The sequence below is a fragment of the Oncorhynchus tshawytscha genome, linkage group LG16, assembly GCF_018296145.1.
Source record: "Oncorhynchus tshawytscha isolate Ot180627B linkage group LG16, Otsh_v2.0, whole genome shotgun sequence".
In the NCBI taxonomy this organism is placed as follows: Eukaryota; Metazoa; Chordata; class Actinopteri; order Salmoniformes; family Salmonidae; genus Oncorhynchus; species Oncorhynchus tshawytscha.
In genome coordinates this window covers 69,418,175-69,434,922 of record NC_056444.1, presented here as the reverse complement: position 1 = coordinate 69,434,922, position 16,748 = coordinate 69,418,175, and the positions used below count along the sequence as shown (strand labels likewise).

Here is a 16,748-nt window from a genome sequence, read left to right as displayed (position 1 = left end):
GTAAACGAATGAGAGAAATAAGCTTTTTAGTGTGTGGAACATTTCTGGGATCTTTTATTTTAGCTCATGAAACATGGGACCAATACTTTACATGTTGCATTTATATTTTGGTTCAGTATATGCACTACATGACTAAATGTATGTGGACACCTGCTCGTCGAACATCTCATTCCAAAGTCATTGTCCCACCTTTGCTGCTATAACCGCCTCCACTCTTCTGGGAAGGCTTTCCACTAGATGTTGGAACATTGCTGCAACGACTTGCTTCCATTCAGCCACAAGCATTAGTGAGCTCGGGCACTGATGTTGGATGATTAGGCCTAGCTCGCGGTCAGCGTTCCAATTCATCCCAAAGGTGTTCGATGGAATCTTGATAAACCATTTCTGTATGGACCTCGCTCTGTGCACAAGGGCATTGTCATGCTGAAACAGGAAAGGACATTCCCAAAATTGTGGCCACAAAGTTAGAAGCACAGAATCATCTAGAATGTCATTGTATGCTGTAGCGTTAAGATTTCCTTTCACTGGAACTAAGGGGCCTAGCCCAAACCATGAAAAACAGCCCCAGACCATTATTCCTCCTACACCAAACTTTACAGTTGCCACTAGGCATTGGGGCAGGGAGCGTTCTCCTGGACTCCGCCAAACCCAGAGTCGTCAGTCGGACTGCCAGATAGTGAATCGTGATTCATCACTCCAGAGAACCCGTTTCCACTGTTCCAGAGGCCAATGCAGCGAGCTTTACACCCCTCCAGCCGACGCTTGGCATTGCGCATGGTGATCTTAGGTTTGTGTGCGGCTGCTCAGCCATGGAAAGCTATTTCATGAAGCTCCCGACGAACAGTTATTTTGCTGACGTTGCTTCCAGAGGCAGTTTGGAGTATTGCAACCGAGGACAGATGGTTTTTACGCGCTTTAGCACTCAGTGGTCCCGTTCTGTGAGCTTGTGTGGCCTACCATGTTGCAGATGAGCCGTTGTTGCTCCTAAATGTTTCCATTACACAATAACAGCACTTACAGTTGACTGGGTGGATAGCTCTAGCAGGGCAGAAATTTGACGAACTCACTTGTTGGAAAGGTTGCATCATGACTGTGCCACGTTAAGTCACTGAGCTCTTCAGTAAGGCCATTCTACAGCAAATATTTGTCTATGGAGATTGCATGGCTGTGTGCTCAATTTTATACACGTGTCAGCAATGGGTGTGGCTGAAATATCCGAATACAACCGAATCCAATAACTTGAAGGGGTGTCCACATATAGTATATGTAAAAAAAAATATTAAAAAAATAAAGTATCTGGCTCTGGTGATTCTTGATCAATAAAATGGCATTCTAAATTAAATATCAACAATTCAAGGTAAAACTATTCATTTGACAAATTGTGCCCTGAATATGTTTGACAAAGTACTCCTTTGCAGAGCCAATAGCACACATCTATGATGATAAAGATCGATTAGTTGAAACAAGAAAATTATCTCAGAACAGATTTTCTGAGAAACGTTGTCAACGGTACATGCATCTGTGTATCACAATATGCAAAATGTAAAGCATCCACATAACAGCGGGGTATCTTCAGTACAAAAGGTCTGCCTTTTCCTCTATGTTCATCATCAATTATCTCAACACTGTGAAAAAAAGTAGCAACAAATTGCAGTCTGCTGAACAAGTAACATTGTAGTAGGTACATTACGGTAATCATACAGCCAATTGCTGAAGAGCGCAACGGGTAGTTTGCGCTTCCTAAAAATGGGGCTGTTCTGTGTTTGGGTGTGCCGTGGGTTGGCTGTGACATTTTACGGAATCCGACCTAATGGGGTTACAGTTATATGCTCCTCTTTCAAGCCCACCTCTCGAGCAAGGTATTGACAACTCATTCAAAACTTTATATAAAAGTATCTTAATGTTGTGTAGTCATTGTCGAGACACTGTTTTGTGGCACTTCTCTTAACAGTCCTATCTTGGCAAATCTTTGGTAACGCCCAACCAAAGATACTGACAACAACATAGGGCAAGTAAGCACTAGCCTGGTTCCAGATCTGTCCAAGTGCTGTCACAGCTGACTTGCCATTTCTAGATGTTTGGCACTACAACCATCATGGGAGCAGTTGGTCAAAAATACTGCACAAACAGTTGTTTGACCAGACTAGTATTATAGGCTACTTTTCTGTCTTGAGTTGTCATAGACAATACTACTTTATAATGGACTTGAATGTGTGGTTAAGTTGTGTCCCATGCACTATAAATACTCTGATCATTTTATTTTTATTTTACCTCTTATTTAACCAGGTAGGCTAGTTGAGAACAAGTTCTCATTTACAACTGCGACCTGGCCAAGATAAAGCAAAGCAGTGCGACACAAACAACAACACAGAGTTACACGTGGAATAAACAAACATACAGTCAATAATACAATAAATAAAGTGTGTGAAAATGAGGTAGGATAAGGGGGGTGAGGCAATAAATAGGCCATAGTGGTGAAATTATTACAGTATGGCAAATTAAACACTGGGGTGATAGATGTGCAGAAGATGAGTGTGCAAGTAGCGGTACTGGGGTGCAAAGGAGCAAAATAAATATGGTGATGAGGTAGTTGGATGGGCTATTTACAGATGGGCTATGTGCAGGTGCAGTGATCTGTGAGCTGCTCTGACAGCTGGTGCTTAAAGCTAGTGAGGGAGATCTGAGTCTCCAGCTTCAGTGATTTTTGCAGTTCGTTCCAGTCATTGGTAGCAGAGTACTGGAAGGAAAGGCGGCCAAAAGAGGAATTTGCTTTGGGGGTGACCAGTGAAATATACCTGCTGGAGCGCGTGCTGCGGGTGGGTGCTGCTATGGTGACCAGTGAGCTGAGATAAGGCAGGGCTTTACCTAGCAACGACGTATAGATGACCTGGAGCCAGTGGGTTTGGTGACGGATATGAGGCGAGGGCCAGCAGGCAAGAGCATACAGGTCACAGTGGTGGGTAGTGTATGGGGCTTTAGTGACAAAACGGATGGCACTGTGATAGACTGCATCCAATTTGCTGAGTAGAGTGTTGGAGGCTATTTTGTAAATGACATCGCCGAAGTCAAGGATCGATAGGATAGTCAGTTTTACTAGGGTATGTTTGGCAGCATGAGTGAAGGATGCTTTGTTGCAAAATAGGGAGCCGATTCTAGATTTAATTTTGGATTGGAGATGCTTAATGTGAGTCTGGAAGAAGAGTTTAAAGACTAACCAGACACCTAGGTATTTGTAGTTGTCCACATATTCTAAGTCAGAACCGTCCAGAGTAGTGATGCTGGACGGGCAGGCAGGTGTGGGCAGCGATCGGTTGAAGAGCATACATTTAGTTTAACTTGCATTTAAGAGCAGTTGGATGCCAGAGAAGGAGAGTTGTATGGCATTGAAGCTTGTCTGGAGGTTAGTTAATTAACACAGTGTCCAAAGGGCTAGAAGTATACAGAATGGTGTCGTCTGCGTAGAGGTGGATCAGAGAATCACTAGCAGTAAGAGCGACATCATTGATGTATACAGAGAAAAGAGTCGGCCCGAGAATTGAACCCTGTGGCACCCCCATAGACTGCCAGAGGACCGAACAACAGGCCCTCCAATTTGACACACTGAACTCTGTCAGAGAAGTAGTTGGTGAACGGCAGCTTTCCAATCTTTGGGGATCTCAGATGATATGAGAGGTTGAACAAGCTAGTAATAGGGGTTGCAACAATTTCGGCAGATAATTTTAAGAAGAGAAGGTCCAGATTGTCTAGCCCTGCTGATTTGTAGGGGTCCAGATTTTGCAGCTCTTTCAGAACATCAGCTATCTGGATTTGGGTGAAGGAGAAATGGGGAGGCTTGGGCAAGTTGCAGTGGGGGGTGCAGGGCTGATGACCGAGGTAGTGGTAGCCAGGTGGAAAGCATGGCCAGCCGTAGAAAAATTATTATTGAAATTCTCAATTATTGCGGATTTATCGGTGGTGACTGTGTTTCCTAGCCTCATTGCAGTGGGCAGCTGGGAGGAGGTGCTCTTATTCTCCATGGACTTTAGTGTCCCAGAACTTCCTGGAGTTTGTGCTAAGGGATGCACATTTCTTTTTGAAAAAGCTAGCCTTTGTTTTCCAAACTGCCTGTGTATATTAGTTCCTAACTTCCCTGAAAAGTTGCATATCGCGGGGGCTATTCTCGATACTAATGCAGTACGCCACAGGATGTTTTTGTGCTGGTCAAGGGCAGTCAGGTCTGGAGTGAACCAAGGGCTATATCTGTTCCTGGTTTAACATTTTTTGAACGGGGCATGCTTATTTAAGATGGTGAGGAAAGCACTTTTAAAGAATAACCAGGCATCCTCTACTGACAGAATGAGGTCAATATCATTCCAGGATAGCCGGGCCAGGTCGATTAGAAAGGCCTGCTCACTGAAGTGTTTTAGGGAGCGTTTGACAGTGATGAGGGGTGGATGCTACCTTTCCAACAAGTCAGTTAGTCAAATGTCTGCCCTGTTAGAGCTGCTCCTGTCAACTGTGCAAGTGCTGTTATTGTGAAGTGAAAACGTCTAGGAGCAACAAAGGCTCACCCTCCATGTAGTAGTCCACACAAGCTCACAGAACGGGACCGCCGAGTGCTGAAGCATGTAAAAATCATCTGTTCTCGGTTGCAACACTCACTACAGAGTTCCAAACTGCCTCTGGAAGCAACGTCAGCACAATAACTATTTGTCAGGAGCTTCATGAAATGGGTTTCCATGGCCGAGCGTCCACACAAAAGCCTAAGATCACAGTGCGCAATGCCAAGTGTCGGCTGGCTGGAGTGGTGTAAAGTTCGCTGCCATTGGACTCTGGAGCAGTGGAAACAGGTTATCTGGAGTGATGAATCAAGCTTCATCAAATCACATTTTATTGGTCACATACACATATTTAGCAGATGTTATTGCAGGTGTAGTAAAATGCTTGTGTTCCTAGCGCCAATTGTGCAGTAATATCTAACACTTCACAACAATACATACAAATCTAAAGTAAAAGAATGGAGTTAAGAAATATTACGAGGAGCAATGTCGGAGTGGCATTGACTAAAATACAGTAGAATATAATACAGTATATACATATGAAATTAGTAAAGCAGTATGTAAACATTGTTAAAGTGACTATATGATAGTTGACGGACGAATCTGGGTTTGGAGGATGCCAGGAGAACGCGAACTACCCCTATGCGTAGGGTCTGTTTTTCATGGTTCGGCCTAGGCCCCTTAGTTCCAATGAAGGGAAATCTTAACGCTGCAGCATACAATAACATTCTAGACCTTAAAGTATCGGTCGCGACCCAAAGTCTGTCGCGACGTGTCAGAATACATTTAATTACCTAATTAATTACTGGAATGATTTGGCATCTGCGCTCTCTGCTTAGCAGCGGTCTCAGCTCAGTTTGGCAGCTGCGCGAGTGGGAGATGCCCTTGTGCTTCGAGGTTTACCGGATCCATTTTCTGCAGTTTTCTTGAAGATCACTCCGCGACACACTCGTTGCAGCGCTGTCGTTCAGCTGCAGATGATGCGCTTTCAGCCACTGACTTGTCATTCCCACTCTCCATCACTCATCAAATGGACTTTAAAAAATATATATTTTTATATAAATCAAGTGGAGTTATGTTAGCCACGAATTCTGACTGAGCTCGATTGTAATGAAACGCAACGATGAGTTTCTCTCTTTCATACAAACTTTGAGAAATAACGAGGAGCGACCACAATGTGGGTGGGGAAGAGTTTAGTCATGAGTATCTCAAAACGAACAAATTAATAAAAACGACACGTCCTGACCTAATATCCACAGCATATTGCTAAACCCAGGGAATACTTTAAGAACAGGGCAGAATGCTTCAGTTAACAGTGCTTTGACAGTGGAAAACTAAGTCAGCTAACAAGGCATTGTCATTTTATAACAGGTGATAAGCAGAAATACGGGAGCACTATCTCTCATAGTAGTAGATATGAGTTTCTCTTTCCATCAGTCCCCAGGCCTTGTACACAGCTAATAGCTAGCATTAGCCAAAGCAACCTAGTTAGCTACTGATGCAATCCCCGGTAACTGTACAGATGGAAAATGAGGCCTGCTGTACATTTTACTGTAGAAATTGTTAAACTAGTCTAGGTTGGAACTGTTGCTGTTTTAAAAATAAAAAAAATACTACTTTTTATTCTGAACTGGAATAAACTGATTGAAGCAAGATGTTTTTTGAGACCAACACAGTTCTGGGTTGCTCATCTGCAGCAGGAAGCGGTCTCCTGCCTGACTGAGAAAGCAGTAGATGTTCAGATCCAGTTTGGCACCACATACCTATGCAAGTCAGGGTTCTCAAGTACAGAAACAGTGTCAATGCTGAGCATCACCTCAGTGTTGCACTGTCAAAAACTGATCACAGGATAGACATGCTTGTTGAAAACTTCAACCAGCCACACACCTCACATTAGGACTGTGTGTGTGTTTTGTTCTACATCTGTGTGATGTGATCAATCAGTTTATTTCAGTTCAGAATAAAAACATATGTATTGTATTTTTACAGCAACAGTTCCAGCTCTTTCAACAATAATTTCTACAGTACTGTACTGTTAGTACAACCCTATCAAAAAGTGTGTGTGTGTGTGTTCTGTTATTCATCTGTGTGATGTGATCAATCAGTTTATTCCTGTTCAGAATGGAAATTGCTTGTATTTTAACAGCAACAGTTCCAACCGAGACAGGTATGTAGGTGTTTTTAATGGGGAAATTAAACATGAATAGAGATTTCATTATTTGTTTTTGTCTATATTGCATTTGTTTTCGGTGTAAGGGCAATGAACTGTACTGATATTTACATATAATCATTTTCCTAAGCTTGGGTGCCAGGAAAACACATTTCTAATTTGGGTCCCAGGCTGAAAAGGTTTAAGAACCCCTGTTCTAGACTATTCTGTGCTTCCAACTTTGTGGCAACAGTTTGGGGAAGGCCCTTTCCTGTTTCAGCATGACATTGCCCCTGTGCACAAAGCGGGGTCCATTCAGAAATGGTTTGACGAGATCGGTGTGGAATAACTTGACTGGCCTGCCTGCACAGAGCCTTGACCTCACCCCATCAAACACCTTTGGGATAAATTGGAACGCCGATTGCGAACCAGGCCTAATTGCACGACCTCACTAATGCTCTTGGGGCTGAAGGGAAGCAAGTCCCCACAGCAAGGTTCCAACATCTAGTGGAAAGCCTTCACAGAAGAGGAGGCTGTTATAGCAGCAAAGGAGGGACCAACTCCATATTAATGCCCATCATTTTGGAATCAGATGTTCGACAAGCCGTTGTCCACATACGTTTGGTTATGTAATGTACTTTAATTACCATTTTTTTGTGTCTTTTAGACTGTGGCCGTATAGACACTGCTCATCCTCCAAATCCAGGCTAGGGAATGGCCAGCAAGTTGTGTCCAGGCTTCAAAGGGTCAATGCCAAATATGAGCACTTCCTCCAAAGACGTTCCTCACTTTTATGTTCTCTATAGCACTTTTACGAAAGGTAAAAACTCAGCTAGCCACAGCACCATGTTAAACTCTCATAAGTGGGTACATAAATTGTGTTTCGTCATCAAGCCTTTGTTTGGCATCTCTATTTATACAGATCTACCATACTGTAGCAAAATTATTTGGATTCGGTCAACCAATAAGATTTCACATTTGAGGGCAAAAGAAACACAGAGGTATCCTAGTTAATTTGGCTTCTGGCAGCTTCTGTGCTGCCATTACAATGAAGCTATCTTTTGTATTACCATTCTTCAGGATTTTGGCTCTTTTTCCAAGATACCAAAGAGGTGAAGGTGATAAAAACAAGGATGCTCACCAACAGTGTCAAAGTCCAGGACTTAACCTATCGTGATATGGAGAAACTCGGGCAGGTCGGTGGAGGCTAGGGCATACACTTGAATAACAAGTTCTTATATGGTTAGCAGTCTTTCTTTATAATCTGCCTAGTAGTAGTAGTATTAATAGTATTGTCTGAAAAGTTCTCCTTAGTGTGTAAATGGTAACTTTTTCAATGTTTGTTTTTCTCAGTGTCACAGAGACATGATTAAAGCCATTCCGCTGCTGTTAATTTCTATTCCTCCATTTGCCAACTATCTGGTGTTTGTCCTAATATGAGTTCACTTAAGTCATCAGCATCCTCCTCTTGACTCATATTCAGTTAGCAAATATCTTAATGATCAATTAAATGGCAGTTAAAAAGGTCAAATAATTGTGCATTTATGCCCTCAATGATAATACATTGTGCCCCCCCTACAATGTACTGAAACCCTCTTTGTTCATGTGTCATGTTTCTCCTCTCTGCTTCACTCTCCTTTTTACGACCAGGTACCTTCTCCCCTGCCAGCTCCTGATCCGCCACTTCTGGACCCGCCAGCAGCAGACAGAGTTCCAGGAAGTGAACCATTCCCACAGGGTCCAACACCACTGGGCAGTGGTGAAGGGGCTTGAGAGTGCAGGTTCACATGTCAAAGACAGCTGCCTACTAGACCTCTGCCACAAGGTGGGTGAATGATACAGAACACTTAAACCACTCCCTTGCATATATATATATATACTCTGCTCAAAAAAAATAAAGGGAACACTTAAACAGCACAATGTAACTCCAAGTCAATCACACTTCTGTGAAATCAAACTGTCCACTTAGGAAGCAACACTGATTGACAATAAATTTCACATGCTGTTGTGCAAATGGAATAGACAACAGGTAGATATTATAGGCAATTAGCAAGACACCCCCAATAAAGGAGTGGTTCTGCAGGTGGTGACCACAGACCACTTCTCAGTTCCTATGCTTCCTTGCTGATGTTTTGGTCACTTTTGAATGTTTGGTCACTTCTGGCGGTGCTTTCACTCTAGTGGTAGCATGAGACGGAGTCTACAACCCACACAAGTGGCTCAGGTAGTGCAGCTCATCCAGGATGGCACATCAATGCAAGCTGTGGCAAGAAGGTTTGCTGTGTCTGTCAGCGTAGTGTCCAGAGCATGGAGGTGCTACCAGGAGACAGGCCAGTACATCAGGAGACGTGGAGGAGGCGGTAGGAGGGCAACAACCCAGCAGCAGGACCGCTACCTCTGCCTTTGTGCAAGGAGGAGCACTGCCAGAGCCCTGCAAAATGACCTCCAGCAGGCCACAAATGTGCATGTGTCTGCTCAAACGGTCAGAAACAGACTCCATGAGGGTGGTATGACGGCCCGACGTCCACAGGTGGGGGTTGTGCTTACAGCCCAACACCGTGCAGGACGTTTGGCATTTGCCAGAGAACACCAAGATTGGCAAATTCGCCACTGGCGCCCTGTGCTCTTCACAGATGAAAGCAGGTTCACACTGAGCACGTGACGTAGTCTGGAGACACCGTGGAGAACGTTCTGCCGCCTGCAACATCCTCCAGCATGACCGGTTTGGCGGTGGGTCAGTCATGGTGTGGGGTGGCATTTCTTTGGGGGGGCCGCACAGCCCTCCATGTGCTCGCCAGAGGTAGCCTGACTGCCATTAGGTACCGAGATGAGATCCTTAGACCCCTTGTGAGACCATATGCTGGTGCGGTTGGCCATGAGTTCCTCCTAATGCAAGACAATGCTAGACCTCATGTGGCTGGAGTGTGTCAGCAGTTCCTGCAAGAGGAAGGCATTGATGCTATGGACTGGCCCGCCCGTTCCCCAGACCTGAATCCAATTGAGCGCATCTGGGACATCATGTCTCGCTCCATCCACCAATGCCACTTTGCACCACAGACTGTCCAGGAGTTGGCGGATGCTTTAGTCCAGGTCTGGGAGATCCCTCAGGAGACCATCCGCCACCTCATCAGGAGCATGCCCAAGCGTTGTAGGGAGGTCATACAGGCACGTGGAGGCCACACACACACTATTGAGCCTCATTTTGACTTGTTTTAAGGACATTACATCAAAGTTGGATCAGCCTGTAGTGTGGTTTTCCACTTTAATTTTGAGTGTGACTCCAAATCCAGACCTCCATGGGTTGATAAATTTGATTTCCATTGATTCATTTTTGTGTGATTTTGTTGTCAGCACATTCAACTATGTAAAGAAAAAAGTATTTAATAAGAATATTTCATTCATTCAGATCTAGAATGTGTTATTTTAGTTTTCCCTTTATTTTTTTGAGCAATATATATATATATATATATGTGTGTTACTCCCATGTTCCAATGTGTTCACTGTCCAACATATTGTTGGGCAAATATGGATATGTTTTTCCATGGGTGACTGTAATGCAGCTAATAAGGGCCTCTAGACATTGATGTGTGACCGGTCCTTGTGTTTTTAGGTGCAAATTGGGGTACATATCTGACATCCAGGCAATTTGATACCCTGGGTATCAAGAGAATGAACGCAGATCAGATGGTCAGTGCTTCCTTTTATTCAGAAATTTCCTGAAAAATGAGTCATGGGTTTACGGAATGGATATCAGACCCTACTGGATTTGCCTCGTCAGAAATACACAACATACAGTGAGCTCAAAGTATTAGGACAGTGACACTTTTGTTGTTGGGGCTCTGTACTCTAATACTTTGGATTTGAAATAATACAACGACCGAGGTTAAAGTTTTGACTGTCAGATTTAATTTGAAGGTATTTTCATCCATACCGGGTGAACCGTTTTAGAAATTACAACCCTTTTGGAACATACTAAGTCCCCCATTGTAGTAGACCAAAATTATTGGGGAAAATTCACTTCTGTGTATAAAGTAGTAAAACATTTAGTATTTGGTCCCATATTCATAGCACACAAGGACTACATCATGGTAAGTCATTTAAAAGTCACTGTAAATAAGAATAGAATGTTTCTAAACACTTCTACATTTAACTTTTTACTACAAGTGAATTTGTCACAATACTTTTGGTACCATAAAATGGGGGGGACTATGTACAAAAAGTGCTGGAATTTCTAAACAATTCACTCATGTGGATGAAAATACCCTCCAGTTAAAGCTAACAGTCTGCACTTTAATCTCAGTCATTGTATCATTTCAAATCCAAAAAGTGCTGGAGTACAGAGCCAAAACAACAAATAATATAACACTGTCCCAATACTTTGAGCTCACTGTAAGCCTCTTTGTCTCCAGAGGCAACTCTGTCCCCTGTTCTTCCTGACTCCCCGCTTCCCAACTCCCAGGATTGCCACTTGACTGAACAGCCATGGCATAGAGCTACTACAGCTGGACCGTGCTCTCAGCAGACATGGCCTGCACCAGTTGGATGACTCAGAGCTGAGACAGGTCAGTGCACATCACTGGACCTCATTCTTAAGATCTACATGTAATCGGATTCATACAGTGCATTCAGATAGTATTGAGACCCCTTCCCTTTTTCCACATTTTGTTATGTTACAGCCTTATTCTAAAAAGGATTATTCATTTTTCATAAAATCTACACACAATACACCATAATTACAAAGCAAAACAGGTTTGTATACATTTTTGCATATTTATTAAAACATGTAAATAAGGTGTTTTATTAAGTATTCAGACCCTATGCTATGAGACTCGAATTTGAGATCAGGTACATCCTGTTTCCATTGATCATCTTTGATGTTTCTACAACTTGATTGGAGTCTACCTGTGGTAAATTCAATTGATTGGACATTATTTTGAAAGGCACATCTCTGTCTATATAAAAAGGTCCCACAGTTGACAGAGCAAAAACCAAGCAATGAAGTTGAAGGAATTGGTGGAAGGGAACCAAAAAATGTCTGCAGCGAAGGTCCCCAAGAACACAGTGACCGCCATCATTCTTAAATGGAAGAAGTTTGGAACAACCAAGACTCTTCCTAGAGCTGGCGCCCAGGCCAAACTGACCAATCGGGGGAGAAGGGCCTTGGTCAGGGAGGTGACCAATAACCTGATGGCCACTGACGGAGCTCCAGAGTTCCTCTGTGGAGATGGGAGAACCTTCCAGAAGGGCAACTATCTCTGGAGCACTTCACCAAATCAGGCCTTTATGGTAGTGGCCAGACAGAAGCCACTCCGGAGTAAAAGGCACATGGCAGCTCGCTTGGAGTTAGGCAAAAGGCACCTAAAGGACTTTCAGACTACAAGAAACAAGAGTCTCTGGTCTGATGAAACCGAGATTGAACTCTTTGGCCTGAATGCCAAGCGTCACATCTGGAGGAAACCTGGCACCATCCCTACGGTGAAGCATGGTGGTGGAAGCATCATGCTGTGGGGATGTTTTTCAGCGGCATGGACAGAGACCAGTCAAGCTCGAAGGAAAGATGAATGGAGCAAAGTACAGCGTGATCCTTGATGAAAACCTGCTCCAGAGCACTCAGGACCTCAGACTGGGGCAAAGGTTCACCTTCCAACAGGACAACGACCCTAAGCACACAGCCAAGACAACGCAGGAGTGGCTTTGGGACAAGTCTATGGATGTCCTTGAGTGGCCCAGCCAGAATCTGGACTTGAACCCGATCGAACATCTCTGGAGGGACCTGAAAATAGCTGTGCAGCAACACTCCCCATTCAACCTGACAGAGCTTGAGGATCTGTAGAAAAGAATGGGAGAAACTCCCCAAATACAGGTGGCCCAAACTTGTAGCGTCATACCCAAGAAGACTCAAGGCTGTAATCGCTGCCAAAGGTGCTTCAACAAAGTACTGAGTAAAGGGTCTGAATACTTATGTAAATGTGATCAGTTATTTTTATAAATTTGCATAAATGAAAAAAGTAATTATGGGTTATTGTGTGTAGATTGAAGGGGGGAACATGTAAACCATTTTAGAATACGGCTTTAACGTAATAAAATGTGGAAAAAGTCAAGGGTGGCGGTCACAATGTCACCTGTGAAGTTCAAGTCAGTCTGTCGGTCTCACAGTAATTATCAAACACATTTAGCATGTCCTGGCTTCCACACAGAGCCTACAAGCCACTGATGCAGACCTTTGGAACATCTATATTTAAAAAGTCTAATAAATCCATGTAATATAGCCTACACCTTCACAATAAATCTGTCATTTATTTTACAGGTCTAAAGTAGCATGATATAAAGAATGTAGTCCATTTCAGAATAGCATCCTCTGAGTTGTCCTTATGTTTGGTCCAGATCTGGCTATACCAAATGACTGTGGGCTACACTAGTTCACTTAGCAGACAAGATTTGCTTAGAATTCCATAGCATTTTATACTATGAAGAATACAATTGAACAAAGCAGAATAAAATAAAGGATATTTTCTCCAAACGATTTGAGGGAGTGTGGCTATTCTGTTGAATGGTGTGGTGGAAATTTCAATTAACAAAAACAGGTATTCCTAGATGCTTAATTTAGAGTTAATGTAACTTTAGGTCTACAAACGTTGGGCTATAGGTTTTGATTTGTAATACATTGTAAGGCTACATGATGTGACTAATGATGATTAGAAAAAAGTCGCTTGAATTGCATGAGCTCTGCTTTCTTTTTTGAGCAGACTATACACACACGTCATAAGTCTCTCATTCCCAATTTGACAAGCACTTGATAATGCCTTAAATGATGGAGGCATCCCCTTTGTGTGGCCGTAATGCACCCCCCAAAAATCCATGCCTTTTGCAGCCAGTGGCCGTTGTGCCCTTGGCCCAGAGTGCTGCTTTGCGCTCTTATTCCGGAGTGGTGCGCGCCTCGAAGCGCCGCTCACTCACATGGCTCTCCATCACGTGATCAGAGCACTAGCCAATATGAATCTATCCTCCATAGTACAAAAGTCTATCTATTCATTTCTGTGCGAGATAAATATTCCAAACCGTCTGGGACAGTTGTGGGATGCGATCGATCCCAAATTAATACAACCACTAGCATCAAACTTTTTAAGCAATGTGGCTGACGCAACAGATCAGAACGTTTAAACTTAGGCTATTTCTTCACTTTATAAGCACAGCAATGCACACATGGCACTAGGCTATAGGCGTGAATGTTCCATTGGAAAACACCATAAATGCAATTATACATGTAATGCTTTTATTATAAAAAAGGTACATTTATGGTGAAAATAATCTTCCCCAAACTTGAAACTCACGCACTGCTTATGTATGCCAGTCAGGCTCTATGCCCCTTGTAAAGCAGATTGAATGTGCCTAATTTTAAAGTAATTTTGGCCACTTTAGTTTTGATAACCTTATCAAAACATATAGGCCAGGCCTATGGGCTAGGTTACATGAAATGTGTGACTGATTTTTTTTAAAGTTGCAAAAAGGCATTGTTTCATAAGCTGGGCGTCATTCACAAGTGTAGGCTAATATTGTCACTCATCAGACTGTTCTTGATTTAATCTTGTCTTTACATATACTAAATAATGTGAAATTGTTTTGATTTTAGAATGGACCATTATCATGCACCCATCTCGAAACAGGGGCATGGGAAAAAAAATACCTGTCATCTATGCACTTAGAGCGAACGGAGGAAGCTTTTCCCGTGGTTCATTTTCATGCCAGCCAGGTAGGTAAGCTATACTCCTGTTGTAAAGATAAGCAATGTGCTTAATATTAGAGAAGTTGAGAAATAAATAGTACGTCTAGCCTATAAAAAGCTGATGGGATCCTCTTTTTAGTAGAGGCCATCACTCTGCTTTCTCAGCAATTGCATAGCCTATAGAAATGTTGCGCAACATGAGCTCTAAGTGTTTTAGATTTTTGATTAATTTTGCATTGATGTCAAGTGATTACAGGGACAATAGAGTGCTGAGAACCAGGCAGTTAGCAAGTTTTGTAGGGTACTAATGACCATCAATAGCATCAGAGCTTGGAGAAGCCTAATTATCGTCACTAAACGGTCACTGGTATTACGGTCAACGTAACAGCCCTAGTCAAAGGGTCTGAATACATTCAGAATGCACCCTGTCAGCAAAAACCCAAATGGATCAAATACGAGTAATTTGCCACTAGTTAAATTGATAACTCAACCCTGGTCTTGTCAGGCCTGCTGTCAAGGGGCTGGACTCTGGCAGTCTCAGCATCAACCAGTGCCTGGAATGGCTTTGTGGCTCCAGTTCTCCTCTCGTCTGAAAGGGATCTATTCTCTCTCTCTGTGTCTCTCTCCCAACAGTGTTTTTCTTTCTTTGTGGGGAGACCGATGTAAATATGGCTTATTGTCCTCATGCCTCTATGTCCCAGAGTCAGAGGTCTCTCTGCTTGTGCATAGCATGGTCTTGCTCTCTACCAACTACCCAAAGCCCTACCAACATTAACAGGAAGGAACAAGGAGTGATCTGCCACTTCCATTAATTCAGCCATCTCTCACCATGCTGGGCAGGGCAACTTTCCTATAGGCCGTCAACATCTGCAGTCTACCAACGCAATGGAATAAACACCAAGCTTTACAACTCATCTCACTTTTAGGGCAAAGTGATTACTTGATACATTTCATTTCTGTGGTGATTGTGACAGAAATGTGATAACATTAACGTCTCAAACTGGTCGATAATTTCAGGCTCCAAATCAAATCCTATGTCACGTGCACACTATACCCCAACATTTTGTTTGAGAAAACTGTCAGTAGAGTTGGAAACCCATTTTACTTTTGTCATTAGTCCACTGTTGATACAGTTCCAAAATGTTTTGCATGTCTGCAGTCAAATTAGCAAGATGAAGCGCTTAAGTCAAATCTTTAATTTGACTGCTGACATGAAAAACATTAACTGTATCAGTGGACTAATGAAAGAAAATACCAAAATAGTTTGAGGGGAGTAATCTGATTACAATTGGACAGGTAACCAGTATGAACAGATTACATTTAGAAAGTAACCTACCCAACCCTGTACAGTGGGTTGTAATAAGGATGCTTTTGACATTGGGGAAAAGCAAAGAGCAACTACTGATAGTAGAGTAGTAAGTGCAATGTTTTATAGAATGTTGCTTTACATTAGCACCTAATGTTGCTTGCCAATGCTGTAGTAAGGTGATACTGGCTCTCAGGACACTGGTGAATAATCACTGCAATTCAACAGGCCATTAGACACATTTAAAAATGTTTCAGCTATGATGGCACTTTACTTGTTCCAGCATTGTTTAGTTGATAGGAAATGCATTTCATGTTGGAAAAATTGTTAGAACTTTATTCACCAACCAGTGACAAACTGCACAGCTACAGTAAATGGCAAATGCCCTTAAATGGTGCAATCCATTAAAAAATGTATGGGATTGCCAGTCAGTCATTTTGAAGTTGCCAATAAGTTTCTCAGATAAATATGCAAACTGTTTTGTATTTTTTACAAAATGCATTTCATCTACTTTTGTTCAACTCCTTTGGGGCTTTGGAATCCATTATCTGGTGTATTAAGGTCATGTTTCTGAAATAAAATGTACCACCTAAAGTACTTGTCAATGTAGAGAAATGCTCTTATTTACAGTAAGAACCAGTTGACCTGCACATTGCATGTTTACAAGCATTGTCATCACCAATTATTTAAATAAACCTACAGCCTTGTCCTTGAATGCAAATTTACTGAACATACTTAAATATCAATGCAACAATTTCACTGAGTTACAGTTCATAAGGAAATCAGTCACTAATCTATGGATTTGGTTGGTCACACACCTTAGAGGTTTGGGCGTGGATCAGAAATCAATTAGTGTCTGGTGTGACCATTTGCCTCATGCAGCATCTCCTTTGCATAGAGTTGATCTGGCTGTTGATTGTGGCCTGTGCAATGTTGTCCCACTCTTCTTCAATGGCTGTATGCTGAATATTGGCGGGAACTGGAACACACTGTCATACACGTTGATCCAGAACATCTCAAATGGGTGACATG

The 16,748-nt window shown here is 42.6% G+C and overlaps 1 long non-coding RNA gene across 5 annotated transcripts; it reads left to right on the top strand.

The window, feature by feature from the left end:
- Nucleotides 1–1,748: 1,748 nt before the first annotated feature.
- LOC112216239 lies at nt 1,749–16,540 on the top strand. 5 transcript variants are annotated; one of them, XR_006079100.1, is made up of 8 exons: nt 1,749–1,859; nt 7,355–7,507; nt 7,768–7,883; nt 8,338–8,512; nt 10,298–10,374; nt 11,147–11,249; nt 14,318–14,437; nt 15,044–16,540. It is a non-coding gene; the product is annotated as an uncharacterized LOC112216239 (long non-coding RNA). The 5 variants fall into 5 exon arrangements; XR_006079098.1 differs by having other exon boundaries at nt 11,097–11,249; XR_006079096.1 differs by having other exon boundaries at nt 10,298–10,481; nt 11,097–11,249.
- The last annotated feature ends 208 nt before the right edge of the window (nt 16,541–16,748 follow it).